The following is an 18,010-nucleotide window of genomic DNA, read 5'->3' on the forward strand; positions in this document are numbered from 1 at the left end:
GAATTTAGTCTGTTTAATTATTATTATCCCTCAAAATTCTAAAAAGTCAAGCCAAAATAGAGATTTCTGATAATTTAAACTGAAGGAAGGAAAGTATAATTTACTGCTGGAATTAGACTATGGACTGTTCTACTATGGAAGAACCTTTTTTCCTCATCAGATGACTGTGAGGACTTCAAGCAACATTGGACTGTAAATTTGCAAGGAATCTATTTTTTTCTATTTTAAATATTGTTAATGTCTTCATAGTGTTTAAGAATTTAGTTTTTTAAAATTAAACAGTTAATTTGTTGACTTAAAGACACTTGGTTTGTTTAGCCTCATTCGGGGGTTAATAGATGGTACAATTTGGCTAGGTCTTTCTTCAATTTGGAAAGTTTAAAATGATATGTTAGGTGATCTGTGGAGGGACAGGATTGAATTAACAGTGCATTTCTCCCACCACAATCAGAATCGTATATTTTGACTGGGGGCTTTGACTGGAGCGGTCGGTCCTAACATATTAATTGGGGGCTCATCCAGGATTTGAATAACATATTAATTGGGGGCTCGCTCGAGATTTGAATCACATATTAATTGGGTTTCTGGATTTGAATCATATCTTAATCAGGGGCTCACTCGCAGTTGAATCATATTTAATTTGGTGTCTCACATCTGGGATCAGAATCAGACTAATTTGGAGGGCTTGCATTTGGAATCATAGTAACTACTCGTCTCTGGGATAACATATTTAAATTGGGGTCCTGCGTTTGGCATCATATTAATTGCTCTCGAGTCTGGGATCATAGCAATTGGAAACTCTATTTTTGGGATCTAAATCTAACACCAATTACAAAGAAATTAAAAGAACCAGGTCTCTTGTATAATAAGGTACAGTCTATATCATTGTAATGGCATTAGTGGTTGCAGCAGAGTTTTTGGGAAGGTAGAATGTTTCCCTGAGTGACTTGATAACTTTAAACTAAGAACAAATTAAAAGAATTGGCAGCAAAATTGGGGTTGGAATTGAAATCAAGTGCCAAAAAAGCAGAGATAATTGACATAATAACCGAACACCTGGAATTAGTAGAAGAAGAAGATGATGATGATGATATAGATGAAGGGCAATACGAGGAACAAGAAAGGGAATATGATAGACATGAAGGTAGTAGGTCTGAGAGTGATGTAGTGGTATTGGCTAAGATAGAGTTAGAAATGAAAAAACTTGAGGCAGAAAAAGAATTAAGAAAACTAGAACTTCAGAGAGAGAGTGAAAGAGAAGAAAGGGAATTTAGGCTAAAAGAGATGGAACTAAGACAAAGGGGTAGTCTTAAATCCAGGGAAAATTCAGGTTAGGAAGAATATGAATTCAGATCAGGACCCAGAGAGAAGTTGTTTAAATTTATACAGGCTCTTCCTAAGTTCAAGGAAAGGGACGTAAAGGCATTTTTCATATCTTTTGAAAAAATAGCCGAAAGAAAGCTGGACATTGCTTATTCAGGGCAGGCTGATAGGCAAAGCTCATGAAGTTAATGCCACGCTTTCTGAAGAGGCTTCTGCAGATTGTGAGATGGCAAAAAAAGCTATTCTTACTGCATATGAGTTAGTCCATGAAGCTTACCATCAGAAGTTTAGGAACTTACGGAGATTGACTGGGCAGATATATTTAGAAATTGAGAGGGTGAAGCAAATGAATTTTGACCGTTGGATACAGGCATTAAAGATAGAAACCACATATGAGAACCTTCGAGAATTGATTCTCTTAGAAGAGTTTAAAAACTCCATTCCTTCAGTAGTGAGAACTCATATAGATAACCTGAATGTTTTGAAAGCTAGGCAAGCTGCAGAGATTGCTGATGATTTTGAGCTTGTGAATAAACCAACCTATTTTGTCTGTCACCCCCATAAACCCAAGAAAGATAGAAAGTGGGAGAGTGAAATGAAGGCAAGTAGTTGGGGACAAGAAGGAACAGCTGGGAATGTCCCAGGATCACCTCCTCAGGTCAGGAAGGAAGGTGCTGAGGGTCGAAGTGAAGTTCGCAAGCCAAAGTGTTATCATTGCTACAAAATGGGTCATCTTTGTTCAGAGTGCTGGGAATTTCGAGGTAAACCCATGGGGTAAGTTAGTGCAGAAGAAAAGATTCTGACTGACAGTATAGCAGACCAGGCTATAGCTTTAATAATAGCTGTGCATGTGAAACCAGATACTAAAATTAAAAAGAGTGTGAAGGTTAAGAATAAAATACCTGAGAGTTATAAAATGAATTTTTGTCAAAGGGAAGAGTAACTCCATATCCTGTAAGTGAGGTAGGAAAACCTATCATTATACTCGAGGCACAGGAGCAATCCAAGCACTCTTGCTGGGAAAGGATATAAGGTTTCTACCAGAGAGCGCCTTGAATGCTAAAGTTTTAGTTAATGGAATTGGCGGGGAGTATATACCCGTACCTTTGTATAAAGTACACATAGAGAGTGACTTAATATCTGGGATCGTAACTGTAGGTGTTGTCCACAGTTTACCAGTAAAGGGAATTGATCTACTCCTAGCAGACGATTTGGCAGGATCAAAAATATCAGTTTCTCCTATAGTTGCAGAGGAACCATGTGAAATAAAGGAAATGGAGCAATTACAGGAACAAGTTCCGGGAATATTTCCTGCATGTGTAGTCACCTGAGCAATGACTAAACAGGATCCATTGTCAGAGGTAAAAGGAGCACCACAAATAGATAGCCAAATATCTGAAACCTTATTTGGGGATTTAGATAATCCAAATAAGATATTTAACAGATCGTCTATCATTGCAGCACAGCAAGCTGATCCAGAGATCTACCGAATAAGACAGACGGCACTGTCAGAAGCTGAGGTGAAAGGAGTTCCGGAAGGCTATTATATTGCAAACGGGATTTTGAGGAGGAAATGGAGACCACCTCATAGGCCTGCTGACAAAGACTGGACAGTTGTTGAACAGATAGTGGTACCAACTAAATATCGACAAGGATTTTTAAGGTTCGCACATGACATTCTTTTTGCAGGACATAGGGGAATTCGGAAGACCAAATCACACATAAGCTAATATTATTACTGGCCAGGTCTTAGAAAGGATGTGAGACAATTTTGTAGAACATGCCATACCTGTCAAATGGTGGGAAAACCACAACCTACCATAAAATCAGGGGACGAAATATTAGTTTTGTTACTGTCACAGGGAGAACCATTACGAGCATGGTTCAGTGGCCCATTTAGAGTGATCAAAAGAGTGGGTAAGGTAAATTACTTGATTGACACCCCTGATCTCCGGAAGAGGAACCGGTTGTGTCACACTAATATGCTCAAACAATATTACCGCAGGGAGGAGGATAAGCCACTACAGGTATGCCAGGTAATCGGGACTGTTGAGAAGGAAAAGGATAGTGAAGATGAGATAGAAGCAGGCCTAGGAAATTCTCAGATTAAACCTCCAACTATCCAATTAGCAAATGCAGAAAGACTAGGAAAATTAAACAATAGGCTTTTACACTTACAGGCAAAACAGTGAGAAGCCCTAACTTGGGTTTTCATAATGTTTCAAAAAGTTTGTAGGGATAAGCCAGGATGTACAACCTTAGCCACATATGATGTGGGTATAGGGAGAACCATTCCTTTAAAACAACATCCTTGTCATTTAGGTCCAGACAGACAGACCCAAGTGGAAGCAGAGGTACAATGCATGCTAAAGGGCAGCTTAGATTAACCTAGTCAGGACAGTTGGAATTCACAGACGGTCTTGAAGTCGAAACCTGGTGGGTCAGCTCAAACTTTCATAGACTCTAGAAAAGTCACTGTGGTAAAGAAGGCAGACTCCTACCCAAATTCTCATTTAAAGGACTGTAAGGACAGAGTGGGCAACACAATGTGTCTTAAAGAGACAGATGTGTCGGAGAGATACTGTCAAACTCTTTTGACACCCCAGGGTAAGAAAAGTCACCTTCTGTTACACCGGACAGGGTTTTCCAGTGTCTTGTGATGCCACAGAGGTTAAAGGGGTACTTGAGAAACTTCTCAGAGAATAGTGAACCCAGTAGTAGTCAGTGCTCCTGGCTGTGCAGTTCACCCGGCTGAGGTAATGGATGATAGGGACACTTGGAAGGAAAACACGAAACAACTGGAAGACTATGCTGATAAATTTGAAATGGGTTAATTGGAACAACCTTTTGAAAATTTAAAGCCAAAATGTTCTGGTGGAACTTCTTGCTGTAGTCTAAACATCTGTTTTTACAAAGTGTATATCTGTAAATGTGGGGAAAAAATGTTAGCGCTTTTTCAATTTGTATTTTTTTTACTCATTGTAATGAAATGGCGTTTCATTCTGCCAGGGGCAGAGGTGTTATGATCATGTAGTTCCCCCCACCCCCCCCCCCCCTGAAATATGCGGTGTGCCTTTAAGGCTTGCAAAGAATCAGTACTGCTTTAAGAACCAGCAAGCCTCAGGAGTTGAAGAAAGTGCATTTTTGGTTGCTGTTACATACAGCCATTTGGAGACTGTGATTCAAAGGGTACATTCTCGTTACCTTGGATACAGCCACTTGGACTGAGCATCAAGTGATACTTTTGTTACAATTCAATTTTGAACAGGCTTTTTAGTTGAAGTCAGTCTGTTTTAACAGAACACAGACAGACAGCTGGTGTTAGCACCTGAAAGAAGAGCTCTCAGCCGTTTAAACTGAAGGAAGAGAATTTAGTCTGTTTAATTATTATTATCCCTCAAAATTCTAAAAATTCAAGCCAAGACAGAGATCTCTGATAATTTAAACTGAAGGAAGGAAAACATCATTTACAGCTGGAATTAGACTATGGACTGTTTTACTGTGGAAGAACCTTTTTTCCCCATCGGATGGCTGCGAGGACTTCAAGCAACATTGGACTGTAAATTTGCAAGGACTCAATTTTTTCTATTTTAAATGTTGTTTAAAGCTTCATATTGTTTACGAATTTAGTTTTTTTAAATTAACCAGTTAATTTGTTGATTGAAAGACACCTGGTTTGGTTAGCCTCATTCGAGGGTTAATAGATGGTACAATTTGGCTGGGTCTTTCTTCAATTTGGAAAGTTTAAAATAATATGTTAGGTGATCTGTGGAGGAACAGGATTGAATTAACCATGCATTTCTCCTACCACAATCAGAATCGTATATTTTGACTGGGGGCTTTGACTGCAGCGGTCAGTCGTAACAGGAAGGCTTTAGATTCCAGTTCTGGAGAAGGTGGGACCTGGACAGGCCGGACAAGTTGCACCTGAACAGAGCTGGGACACATTTCCCTGTGGGCTGATTTGCTAGTGCTGTTGGGGAGGGTTTAAACTAACTTGGCAGGGGTGTGGGAATCAGGAGATAATACCAAGCTGCACAGAGAACTGGAAGAGACAGATAGCACTAGCATAGGAAATATTAGATGTGGTCAGGATGAGAGTATTTGACAGTACTAGAGAAGGTATTAGTTCTGTATTAGATAGGAGTGGACTGAGAAGGAGTACAAGGAATACAAAGTCAGGATTACAATGCATGGGCTGGATTTTCTTCTTCCACAACCTGGAATGGTGGCAGGTGAAAAAAATGGTGGCCCGCACTGGCCATTTCACCAGGCCCAGGATAATGAGCTGTTTGGGACCACCCCCCAATCATGTGGAGGGGGCAGGCTCTCCGTGCTTGCAATGGCGTCAGCTTCCTGTGCGCAGGCGCTGGCACCATTTTTAAAGGGCAGCCAACCCCGCCAGGTCATTAAAATTTTTAAAGGGCTACCCCCTCCAATGTAACAGCAATAAATCTATTGTTCTCACCCCCCCCATAACAATTAAACTCAACATTTGCCCTCTCCCCCCTCCCCCCAAAACATTGACCTCAATACTTGATTCTTGATAAGCAAGGGGGTGGAAGGTTATTGGGGGTAGGTGGAAATGTGGAGTAATCAGTTCAGCCATGAACTTATTGAATGGTGGAGCAGGCTTGAGGGGTCGAATGGCCTACTCCTGATCCTAATTCGTACGATTGTATGTTCGGATGACATTCCCCCCTCCAAACTGATCAAAGTGCACAGGTCTCCCCTTCCCACCCTGCCTACATTAGTAATTTGCATTTGAGCCCGTTACCCCCACGCCCCCAACCCCAACTAAAAATCATAAGGACCCCCCTTCTCTACCACGATAGCGCCTGCTTTCCCTGGACAGGAAAGTGAAGGCACGTGAGTGCCGGCCACTGTTCGGAAGATTGCGGCCCGAAGGTAAGATTGCTGTTGTTTTCAGTTAAACGTATTCATTTCAGTAATTTAAATATGTTAATCCAGGTCCTGTCGCCCAGCGGCGGTCGTGGGGGGGGTGTTGCCATGGAGCCTCACCGCTGCCAGGAGGATTGGGCCTGGCACTCCCAGCATCGGGCTCCATGGCGGGCTGCTGCCGGAACGTCCTTCCAGCCACGCCACCCCCACCCCACCATGGAGCCCGACGTCAGGAGCTCGGTAAAATCCCACCGCATGTGTGTAAACGCACAAAGTGTGGTGAATAAGGTTATTGAGCTACAAGCACAAATAGCAGCATGGGAATATGATATTGTGGCAATAATGAAAATGTGGCTTAAAGATTGCGAGGAGTGGGTGCTTAATATACAAGGATATAAAGTGTTCAGAAAGGATAGCGAAGGAAAAAAGGGAGGTGGCGTGGCAGCGCTGATTAGAGAAGACATTGCAGTGTTGGAAAGGGAGGATGTCCTCGAAGGGGCAAGGACAGAATCCATTTGGTTAGAGTTGTAAATGGTTTTCTCCAGTGTACCGAAATCACACCTCTTACTACAAGTTCTGGATGAAAGGGATTATTTGGACAGATGAGACTCAGACCCATGTTTTTCAGGCTCAACCGTATTGTGTTTAATAAGATTAACAATAACACTCATAAAATGTATAAAATAGTACAACCCTGGCTTGTCCAACAAGCCCTACCATGCTAAATTACCACGGCCTAATAAAAGAACGCTTCCGTGAAATAAACTAACACAGGACCCCCAGCACTAAACCCCTCTACATTTGGTTGGGACTTACAATCACCCCCTCACACAGCGAAGTGGTCTTGTGGATGTGTAGGCACAGGCAATATGCTCACCCTGATTGCCCGTTGTCTTGCTTGCAACTTCTTCCTACAGGTCTCTCTCCTGGTTCCGTACCACCGATGCAGTATCCAAGTTCCAGTTTGAGCTGAGGTCCGTTGATGAGGGATGAAGAGCAGCGCTCAGCTTCTGCCAGTGTTCCGTTGATTCGAGCCGAGCCCCACTCGGGAGACTCGCTGTAGATTGATGCCGAGGAGAAGAGAGAAGAGTGATTTCAGTTTCCCGCTCCCAGGCCTGCACCTGGAGAGACAATAAGTGCTGATTACTGGATGTCTGTTGGTTCCTGAGTTGATGGCCCCCATTAACAGGAAATGGGTTTCAATCTCAAACCAATCTTGCTTAACTGGCTTATCTCCTGGAAGACCATAGCCCGGCCATTTCCTTCCTTCCAGCAGTTTCGGTTGGAACTGAGTCGTGACTGTGCTTTATTGAGTTACCTCTCAGGGTATTGTTCCCAGTAATCATGTTAGATGGTGATGACCTCAATTGGCCTGGTTTCCTTCCACCCAGCCTGTCAGTGTGAAATGTCCGTTTGCATATGAATGTACCTTAGTCGGGTTAGTCTGGCTCGAAACTCCTGCCAGTGAATCCTATTCCCTAAGCCACTCCCACAAGCTTGTCAAACAGTACAATTCTTTATTGGGGTTTTGGATTTAAAATATGATTCATGAAAATGGCCAGAAAGCTGGTGCGACAGAGTTGAGGAGAAAAAAAGCATATGATCACGCTAGTCGGGTACTCTATAGGCCGCCAAATAGTGAGAGAGAGCTAGAGGAGCAAATCTGCAGGGAAATCACAGAGATGTGCAAGAACTATAGAGTGGTGATATTGGGGGACGTTAATTGCACAAATATCAATTGAGATAATTTTAGAGTAAAGGGTAAGGACGAGGAGGAATTTCTAAAATGTGTTCAGAACTTCCTTGATCAGTGTGTTCTCAGCCCAACTAGAAAAGAGGCATTGCTGGATCATGTGTTGGGAAATGAGGTGGGCCAAGTGGACCAAGTGTCTGTGGGGGAACACTAAGGCAAGAGTGATCATCGTATCAAAAGGTTTAGACTAGTAATACAGAAAAGTAAGGAACAAAATAAGGTAGAATGTCTATATTGGAAGAGGGATGATTTCAACATGATGAGAAGGGAGCTAGCCAGGGTAGAATGGAAACAAATTCTGGCAGGAAGAGCTGTATCAGAACAATTGGTTATCTTTAAGGAAAAGATGCTTCAGGTACAGGCTTGGAACATTCCAACAAGGGTGAAGGATAGGGGAAACAAGAACAGGGATCCTTGGTTGAAGAGGGAGATCGAGATGATGATGAAACAAAAAAAGAGGGTATATGGTGCATGTCAGGTGAACGCACCAACTGAGAACCAGGCCATATACAATAAGTTGAGAGGGAAGGTGAAGAGGAAAATACGACTGACAAAGAGAGAATATGAAAATAAAATGGCAGTCACCATAAAAGGGAACCCAAAAATCTTCGACTGGCATGTAAATGGTAAGCGAGTGGTAAGAGGAGGAGTGGGGCCTATTAGGGACAGAGAGGTTAATATATGCTTAGAGGTGCAGGACAAGGCTAGAATAGAACATTAGAACCATAGAATAATTACAGCACAGAAGGAAGCCATTCAGCCCATCGTATCTGCGCCGACCAAAAAAACTAGCTGCCCAAGCAAATCCCACTTTCCCGTACCTGGTCTGTAGCCTTGCAGGTTACAGCTCTACAGGTGCATGTCCAGGTACTTTTTAAAAGAATTGAGGGTTTCTGCCTCCACCACTGCTCCTGGCAGTGAATTCCAGCCACCCAACACCCCCTGGGTGAAAAAGCTTTTCCTCATGTCCCCTCTAATCCTTCTACCAATTACCTTAAATCTGTGCCCCCTGGTAATTGACCTCTCTGCTAGGGGAAACAGGTCCTTCCTGTCTACTCTATCTGGGCTCCTCATACTTTAGTACACCTCAATTAAGTCACCCCTCAGTCTCCTCTGTTCTAAGGAAAACAACCCTAGCCTATCCAATCTTTCCTCATAGCTGTAACTTTCGAGCCCTGGCAACATTCTTGTAAATCTACTCTGCACTCTCTCCAGAGCAATTATGTCCTTTCTGTAATGTGGTGACCAGAAAGGTGCACAATACTCCAAGTGTGGTCTAGTCTGTATTTTATACAGTTCCAGCATTACATCCCTGCATTCTATACCTCGGCCAATAAAGGAAAGCATTCCATATGCCTTCTTCACCACTCTATCTACCTGTCCTGCCACCTTCAGGGACCTGTGGACATGCACTCCAAGGTCTCTCACTTCTTCTACCCCTCTCAATATCCTCCCCTTTATTGTGTATTCCCTCACTTTATTTGCCCTTCCCAAATGCTTTACCTCACATTTATCTGGATTGAATTCCATTTGCCACTTTTCCATCCACTCAACCAAGCCATTGATATCTTTCTGGAGTCTACGGCTATCCTCTTCACTATCAACTACACGGCCAATTTTTGTTTTTCAGCAAATTTCCCAATCATGCATCCCACATTTAATTCCAAATTGTTTATATATACCACATACAGGAAGGGACCCATCACTGCCCTATGGAACGCCACTGGAAACAGTTTTCCATTCACAACAGCATCCGTCGACTACTACCTTTTGTTTCCTGGCCCTGAGCCAATTCTGGATCCAACCTGCCACATTCCCCTGTATCCCATGGGCTTTCATTTTACTGACCTGTCTGCCATATGGGACCTTGTCAAATGCCTTACTAAAATCCATGTCCTTAATCAGTGCCAGTATTCACTAAGGAAATAGAGGCTGACAAAATATCAGTCGAAGCAGGGAGAGTAGAGGCAATGGTTAGGATAAAAATTGAGAAGTGAGAAGTACTAAAAAGGCTGGCTATGCTAAGGGTAGATAAGTCACCTGGCCCAGAGGGTTTTTTCCTCAGGTTGCTAAAGGAAGTGGGGATGGCGATAGCAGAAGGGCTTGCCATAATCTTCCAATCTTCCTTGGATACAGGGGAGGTGCCAGACGATTGGAGAGTGGCGAATTTGCCACCCTTTTCAAGTAAGGGTGTAAGGACAGATCTAGCAACTTCAGGCCAGTTAGTTTAACATCAGGGGTGGTGAGGTTTTTGGAACCTACTGGTCCTCGAGAGGGTTCAGAGAAGATTTACCAGAATGGTTCCAGGGATGGAGGATTTTAGTTATTCAGAATTAACTTTTTTTTTAAAACCTAATTATTTTCTAACCTTTGCCAGTTCTGATGAAAGGTCACAGACCTGAAATGTTTACTCTGCTTCTCTGTCCACAGATGCTGCCTGACCTGCTGAGTATTTCCAGCTCTTTCTGTTTTTATTTCAGATTTCCAGCATCTGCAGTGTTTTGCTTTTAGATTAATATTGGCCATGACACTGGGGAAGAACTCACCAGTTTTTCTTTGAAAAGCAGCATGGTATTGTTTACATCCATCTGAGAGTGCGGCAGGGCATTGGTCATCATATCTCATCTGAAAGACAGCACCCCTGCCAATGCAGCATTCACTCAGCACTGCATTGAAGTTTTAGTCTGATTTTTGTGCTCAGTAGGGGAACTTGATCCTACAACCTTCTGTCTCAAGAGGTAAGAGCAACCCAGTCAGCTCATTGGTGCTGATATGAGAATCCTGCTGGAGTACTATTGGTATTTTGTGCCATGACCATGGCGGGCTCCCTCTTATCGGCAAGCAGGTCCTAAGAGGGTAATCCCAGCAATGGCATAAAATGCCATTCTGCACTGCAACTTTTTAAACTGTTTTTTTTTTCATATAATAGTTGCGTGATAATCATGCCACAAAACACATTAACTAAGATCTGTGTGTCTATTGTGCTAGTCAATTATCTATTGTATGCCGCTTTTTAAATTGATACCTCTGAGATCAGCATGAGGAACAGAGGTTCCATGTTTATTCTATAAAAGGATAAATAGACATAAGTTAGGAGGAAAGGTAAAGTTAAATCTCACCTTGGGAGCTTCCAAGGGAGCTTACAGCCCAGGAGCCATCTTGCAAGACCATAGCTTGCTGCATGCCTTTATTTAAACCACTGCAAAAAAAACCCCATAGCGAATGTAATCACCTCTGTAAGTCTGCCAAAAGATGCTTCACCTCCCAAAGGACGTGGATGAGCTTTCCGGACGTCGATGGTGGGCACTGAGGAAATGGCTTATTACTTGCACCCGCTTTCCCCCACCTCTCCGCCCCCCCTTCCCCACCCCCCCCCCCGCCCCCGTCCCCTTCCCTGCTCCACCCTCTCAGCTCACCCCCTCACAACCCCGTCCCAGCCCGCCCCCCTCGCACCATCTTCACCCCGTACCCCCTTCCCCTGCACCCCCCCACCCCCTTACAGCCCCCTTCCCAGCTTCTCCTCGCACCCCCCTCCCTCTACCCCTCCCCCTCGCATCCCCTCCTTCCACTGGCACCATCCTACACCTGTGTAAGGGCCCCAACAACCCCACTGCCTTGTGGGCGTCTCGGGAGAGACCAAGGCTAAGGGAGTAAACCCGAACAGATAATCCGGAGCGGAACCCTGCAGGCGGTCATGTGTCACCTTTGGCATGTTTCCGGCAGTTCCTGCAGCCATACTGGTGCCAAACGTCATGCCCTGCACTCCTTTGGACCCCATCAGAAAGGCCGAGAGGGGGGTTTTGACGACTGGGCAACTCTCAACCTCCATAAACTTGCCCAGGCATGCGCCATGGAGAGGTCACTCCTTAGTTGCCTCACAGCGACTGACACAACACGGAAGGCAGCAGTTACGGGTTATAAGTCCAGATAAATTGGCGTAGAAACTGGGCGCCACGGGTTGCCTTTGTCGGTGGGAGAGGTCATTGCACCTCACTGGACAGCTACCGCCTGCCTCAAACCGGGCAGCCCCCGGTCAATAAGGTTCTGTCCCGCCACAGTCTACCTGCTTCAATGGGTGCTTGGAGCTCAGGGTCATTGCCCGAAAGGTGAACTGATACACCCACCAAACAACACAAAAAAAGGAAAGAAGGTACCAGCCCTTCGCTTTGCAAGCTGGAACGTCAGAACTATGTGTCCTGGCCTGTCGGAAGACCTTACACAAATCAACGATTCTCGGAAGACCGCCATCATTAACAACGAGCTCAGTAGACTCAATGTAGACATTGCAGCACTTCAGGAGACTCGCCTCCCCGCGAGTGGATCTCTAGCAGAGCAAGACTACACCTTCTTCTGGCAGGGCAGGGATCCTGAAGAACCAAGACAGCATGGAGTGGGCTTCGCCATCAGAAACTCCTTGCTCAGCATGATAGAGCCTCCCTCAAATGGCTCGGAACGCATACTGTCCATCCGACTGCTCACCACCTCTGGTCCAGTACACCTACTCAGCATCTATGCTCCAACACTCTGCTCCCCACATGAAGCTAAAGACTAGTTCTATGAGCAACTCCATAACATCATTAGCAGCATCCCCAACACCGAACACCTATTCCTGCTGGGGGACTTTAATGCCAGGGTTGGGGCCGACCATGACTCATGGCCCTCCTGCCTTGGGTGCTATGGCGTTGGAAAGATGAATGAGAAGGGGCAGAGACTGCTTGAGTTGTGTACCTATCATAACCTCTGCATCACCAACTCGTTCTTTCACACTGAACCCTGTCACCAGGTCTCATGGAGGCACCCAAGATCACGTCATTGGCACCAGCTAGACCTCATCGTCACAAGGCGAGCCTCCTTAAACAGAGTTCAAATCACACGCAGCTTCCACAGTGCGAACTGCGACACCGGCCACTCCCTGGTGTGCAGCAAGGTTGGACTCAGACCAAAGAAGTTGCATCACTCCAAGCAGAAGGGCCACCCGCGCATCAACACGAGCAGAATTTCTCACCCACAGCTGTTACAAAAATTTCTAAATTTACTTGTAACAGCCCTTCAAAACACTCCTACAGGGGATGCTGAGACCAAATGGGCCCACATCAGAGACACCATCAATGAGTCAGCTTTGACCACCTACGGCAAAAGTGCGAAGAGAAATGCAGACTTGTTTCAATCTCATAATGAAGAGCTGGAACCTGTCATTGCCACTAAGCGCATTGCACTGTTGAACTACAAGAAAGCCCCCAGCGATTTAACATCCGCAGCACTTAAAGCAGCCAGAAGCACTGCACAAAGAACAGCCAGGCGCTGCGCAAACGACTACTGGCAACACCTATGCAGTCATATTCAGCTGGCCTCAGACACCGGAAACATCAGAGGAATGTATGATGGCATGAAGAGAGCTTTTGGGCCAACCATCAAGAAGATCGCCCCCCTCAAATCTAAATCAGGGGACATAATCACTGACCAATGCAAACAAATGGACCGCTGGGTTGAGCACTACCTAGAACTGCACTCCAGGGAGAATGCTGTCACTGAGACTGCCCTCAATGCAGCCTAGCCTCTACCAGTCATGGATGAGCTGGACATACAGCCAACCAAATCGTAACTCAGTGATGCCATTGATTCTCTAGCCAGCGGAAAAGCCCCTGGGAAGGACAGCATTACCACTGAAATCATCAAGAGTGCCATTCCTGCTATACTCTCAGCACTACATGAATTGCTTTGCCTGTGCTGGGACGAGGGAGCAGTACCACAGGACATGCGCGATGCCAATATCATCACCCTCTATAAAAACAAAGGTGACCGCGGTGACTGCAACAACTACCGTGGAATCTCCCTGCTCAGCATAGTGGGGAAAGTCTTTGCTCGAGTTGCGCTGAACAGGCTCCAGAAGCTGGCCGAGCGCATCTATCCTGAGGCACAGTGTGGCTTTTGTGCAGAGAGATCGACCGTTGACATGCTGTTCTCCCTTCGTCAGATACAGGAGAAATGCCGTGAACAACAGATGCCCCTCTACATTGCTTTCATTGATCTCACCAAAGCCTTTGACCTCGTCAGCAGACGTGGTCTCTTCAGACTACTAGAAAAGATCGGATGTCCACCAAAGCTACTAAGTATCATCACCTCATTCCATGACAATATGAAAGGCACAATTCAACATCGTGGCTCCTCATCTGAGCCCTTTCCTATCCTGAGTGGCGTGAAACAGGGCTGTGTTCTCGCACCCACACTTTTTGGGATTTTCTTCTCCCTGCTGTTTTCACATGCGTTCAAGTCCTCTGAAGAAGGAATTTTCCTCCACACAAGATCAGGGGGCAGGTTGTTCAACCTTGCCCGTCTAAGAGCGAAGTCCAAAGTACGGAAAGTCCTCATCAGGGAACTCCTCTTTGCTGACGATGCTGCTTTAACATCTCACACTGAAGAGTGCCTGCAGAGTCTCATCGACAGGTTTGCGGCTGCCGTCAATGAATTTAACCTAACCATCAGCCTCAAGAAAACGAACATCATGGGACAGGACGTCAGAAATGCTCCATCCATCAATATTGGCGACCACGCTCTGGAAGTGGTTCAAGAGTTCACCTACCTAGGCTCAACTATCACCAGTAACCTGTCTCTAGATGCAGAAATCAACAAGCGCATGGGAAAGGCTTCCATTGCTATGTCCAGACTGGCCAAGAGAGATTGGGAAAATGGCGCACTGACACGGAACACAAATGTCCGAGTGTATCAGGCCTGTGTCCTCAGTACCTTGCTCTATGGCAGCGAGGCCTGGACAACGTATGCCAGCCAAGAGCGACGTCTCAATTCATTCCATCTTCGCTGCCTCCGGAGAATACTTGGCATCAGGTGGCAGGACCGTATCTCCAACACAGAAGTTCTCGAGGCAGCCAACATCCCCAGCTTGTACACACTACTGAGTCAGCCGCGCTTGAGATGGCTTGGCCATGTGAGCCGCATGGAAGATGGCAGGATCCCCAAAGACACATTGTACAGCGAGCTCGCCACTGGTATCAGACCCACCGGCCGTCCACGTCTCCGCTTTAAAGACGTCTGCAAATGCGACATGAAATCCTGTGACATTGATCACAAGTCGTGGGAGTCAGTTGCCAGCGTTCGCCAGAGCTGGCGGGCAGCCATAAAGACAGGGCTAAAATGTGGCGAGTCGAAGAGACTTAGTAGTTGGCAGGAAAAAAGACAGAGGCGCAAGGGGAGAGCCAACTGTGCAACAGCCCCGACAAACAAATTTCTCTGCAGCACCTGTGGAAGAGCCTGTCACTCTAGAATTGGCCTTTATAGCCACTCCAGGCGCTGCTTCACAAACCACTGACCAACTCCAGGCGCGTATCCATTGTCTCTCGAGATAAGGAGGCCCAAAAGAAAGAACTCTGAGTCTGGCATGCATCATCATTAAGAGTCTGTGATGAATTAATCTAACCTGAATTGCAGGATGTTGCCATTGACTTGGATTACATTCTTTCCAAAATATCTAAACATGTTGCTGCGACTGGTGGGAAATGATATGGATGGTTTCCCTTTTCGCCTCTCAACTGACCACTGCACTTTTGTTAGAATTATATTTTAACCCCTTAAGCATTTTAATGGTCAATGAACACAAATGACAGGTTTTCTCCTCGGTTTTTAAAAAATTAATGTTTATTAAACAGAAAAACCCTGAAAATTCACAACTCCACCCACACACACATGCACACACATGAGAAAAGATAGTGATTAGCATGAAAAGATAGCATGCATTTAGGTCTGGTGCCTTTTAAAAGAGCTTATTGTGCAACCTTGCTTGTTTTCCCGGGAGGAAAATTTAAATGTGCAGGCCTGTTCTTCCTTTTCTCTTGGTTCACTGGAGTCAAGCTTTGGAGAGTGTCAGGTGGACAGATACTTGGCTGCAGACTTCTTTGATTAAATCTCAGTTACAGTCCAATGATGGAGATCCTGTTTCAAACTTTCAGATGGGGAGCTTTCAAAGGTTACCTTTTCATCTCTGCTTCTTGGTAGTTTTTAAGATGGTATTCAGCAGGGTCTCCTTCTTGGCTGGAATTGATCTCTCTCAGCCTCCTGTCTGACTGGCTCTCTGTCTTTGCTCTGGCTACCTGCACAGAAAAGTCTTTTTTTTTTAAATCTTATCGGGCTTGGTTTCTGTCAGTTGACAAAACTTGCTTTCCACTGATGTTTTCATACAATGGGCTGAATTTTCCGCCACCCCAGCGGGTCAGAAAGTGGCGTGGGGGAGGATGGGGGTGGCATAAAATTGAGCGGGAGGCTCCAGGAGGCCTACTATCCCCACTCCTGCGTCCGGTCAACTTTACGGCAGTCGGGCGGGGGGAGATAACCGCCCGCCCGAGGCCTATCAAGGCCCTTAAGTGGCCACTTAACGGCCACTTTAGGGCCCTTGCCCGCCTCCACAGATATTTTACCCATGACAAGCGGGTGTGCTGGGGATGTGAAAGGCCGCCCAGCGTTAGCTGCCGGCCTTTCCGCGCGCTGGGGATGGGGTGGGGCCATGGCAGTCGAGCACAGAGTGCCCTATTGAGGGCTGCCCCCACCTCCCAACCCACCCCTGGGACCCAAGACACACCCCCCCCCCCACCCCCAAACGACTACCCTTGCCTCACCGCCACAACCGATCACCCACCCCACACCCCGCCCTGGCGAGGCAACCCCAACTTACCTGAAGTCCGGTCTCCATGGCATTGGCTGGGCTGCAGTCCCTGCAGTGGCCACCACTCCTGCCTTGGAACAATTAAAGCCCAGGGACCACTAAAATATGGATCGGATCCCCGGGCTAGATGGAAGCAGGTTGGCCATCGACTTTTATGTCGGTGATCAATTCCCGTCCGCCTAAGGTAAAATCCAGCCCAATATCTCTGAACGTGTGACTATTGCTAGACAATGCTGTTTGAATGTTGTTCATCTTGATAAAGTGGTGTTTGGTCACACCTATTATGCTGAGTTTGCGTCTGGAGACTCTGTCTGCAAAGGTCGAAAAGGTAGTCATTAGCATGGAATGGGGTCATTAACATTTCTAATACTTTCTTCAAGGGTGGTTGAGACATGATGATGATCTCAGTCTCCATGTATATCCAGAGTACAGGAGAGGTCGCCTGACCTCTTACTTCATTTTGTTTTGTAGCAAAAGTGCTTCAATTTTTTGGAAGGTTAGTTCATCAGTTCATTTTTTTATGTAGTTTATAATTGCTCCTTGCCTGAGCATGACAATGTACAACATATACTTGGTCACTCGCTGTCAGCTACAATTTCTTCACTTAGTTAAGGGAGGTGTGGGAAGAAGACTAAATCCTTGTCCACGATTGGACCTGGAGTCAGAGCTGTCTGTCTGCAGAAGCATTGGCCTTTACTTGTGAAACTCTCCAACATATGCTCAGATTTATGAACATATGGAGACAAGTATTATGGAGACCCTCCTGCAACCATTGTCTGCTCCATCATGATGGTTGCGGCCATGGGTGCATTGCTTATCTTTACCTTCACTATGGATGGTACAGCCTTCAGCCGTGTCAATCCAGTCTCTGGAATTCTTGACTAAAACCCTTCTACTTCTCTCTCTGTTCATTAAAATTATTTCAAAAACCCTTCTTTTCAACCAAGAGTTCCATTTTGCCCTTAATCCCTCCCTTCATGCTTGGCATCTGTTCCATAAGTACCTTAGAGAAGCACCTTGTGGCTTCAAGTTAAAAGGTGCTACATGATTGCATGATTTTATGATGAACAATTTGTTCATACCATAAATCAAACTTCTTCTGCCAATTAATCTCTGCATCTATGAATATGCAGCACAGGTGTCAAAAAGGTTTAAACCAAGTTGCTTGATTGCAGCTATGAATGAGATAGTACAGGACAGCCAGCAGTACTTGTACTGATTAAATTAACACCTTCTACACAGAAGGCAGACAACTATTGATGGTTTGGTTTGGAGTACAGAATGTTGTATGCAGAGTGAGAAAGAGAATTACCCAACTCACTTCTGTTCTATAATAAATCAATTTTCTGACAACACTGTTA

This window comes from Heterodontus francisci, chromosome 15 (genome assembly GCF_036365525.1).
Source record: "Heterodontus francisci isolate sHetFra1 chromosome 15, sHetFra1.hap1, whole genome shotgun sequence".
In the NCBI taxonomy this organism is placed as follows: Eukaryota; Metazoa; Chordata; class Chondrichthyes; order Heterodontiformes; family Heterodontidae; genus Heterodontus; species Heterodontus francisci.